Below are 1,586 nucleotides of genomic sequence, written 5' to 3' on the forward strand. Positions count from 1 at the left end.
CCCCCCCCCCCCCCCGACAACAAATTACCAAAGGTCCACATTTTCGAGGGTAGAATATGTTCACCACCCCCTCCCCCAATGTGTCAAAATTATTTTAAAAAAGAAAAGAAATTCATATTCAAATTTAGGTGTGAGAGTGCCATCTCCGGCCATCTAGAGGTGCCATAATCATGAATTTTCTTAGGCTGTGTAGACTTGCCACAAGTCTCATTGATTTTTCGTAGTATTAGCGCATTTCGGAAAGCGCCACCAGCGTCAGTTTATGTCGAGAAACTTTTTTTGATGCGAATTAGAAATACAAGAAAAGGTATACTATGAAACGCCAAGCAAATAGGTAATATGCAACGCCATTGGTGCCAAAATCGATTTTTTTTCCAGCTTTTTTACTGATTAAGACAAAGTTTAGGGACTGGAACCCAGTCTAACGGCTGTGGTGTTGTCAACTCTAATTCAGTGCCGTAGTCAAGATTTTCAAACATTGCGGGACAATATCAGGGTGGACCCAATTTACACGTAAATTGAAATAATGTGGACCCAGTTTCTTAAAAGTTGACCAATTTTACGCAAAAATATAAAAAAAATCTGGACCCATTTTCTTAAAATTTTATCCATTTTAGGTTAAATAATAAAAATCTGTAACCATTTTTCATAAAGTGGACTCATTTTATGCATGAAATTGCATAATTTGGACCTATTTTTAAAATGTGGACCCATTAGAAATATTGTGTGGGATCGGACTGTCCCAACTGTCCGAATAGCTGGCTGCTGCATTGCTCTGTACAATCCTTCCCTCCCCCACTCATATATCAAATTCCCAAATCCGCCACTGACAATTTCCTCCATCTATGAAGTCCCTCCCTGGCCTTTTATCAAATGCCTAGATCCGCCACTAAAACTGATGCATCTTTAGAAATCGATTAAATATGACCTCAAATTATCAAAAATGCCTGAGCTCCACCACCTCGATCCCAGCAGCAGTGTTCCCAAGCGCCACCCTCCCACATTTTCGGCCATAAGGTGCCATAATCATAAATTTTCTTACCTCAGGCCCAACCATGGTGAGGCTGAGGTGTCATGGACTCTCAAACAGTAAAATTCCTTCCCTTCCCCCTGCCCACCCCCCAAAAATTTAAAAAAAAAAATTGGGAATAAAGAAAATGATATTCAAGTTGTATGAAAGTGCAATTTCTGGCCATGTTGAAGGTGCAATGGTCAAAGTTTTCTTTCCTCAGCTTCAACCATGGTGGGGCTGAGGTGGTATTCCTCCATTGTGAAAGTCCCTCCCTGGCCCCTCTTCAAATTTCTAGATCCGCCACAGAAAACCGTATTTGCATCTTCAGAAATCGATTAATTAAGACCTAAAATTATCAAAAAAGCCTGAGCCCCGTCCCCTCGATCCCAGCAAGATCCCCTCCCCCTAAAATCTCCTCCAGTTTTGGTCCAATCTCTACAAATTCGCAACCACCCAATAAAAATCCTGCGTACAACCATAGAGATTTCCATAGATTTTCTCTATGGTACGAACGAGTCGAATGAAAATAATACTCAACGAAAATTCATAGTCAACGAAATGAACCTGTCGAATA

The sequence above is a fragment of the Anneissia japonica genome, unplaced genomic scaffold (assembly GCF_011630105.1).
Source record: "Anneissia japonica isolate Jap-2015-1 unplaced genomic scaffold, ASM1163010v1 scaffold287719_len1884721_cov185, whole genome shotgun sequence".
In the NCBI taxonomy this organism is placed as follows: Eukaryota; Metazoa; Echinodermata; class Crinoidea; order Comatulida; family Comatulidae; genus Anneissia; species Anneissia japonica.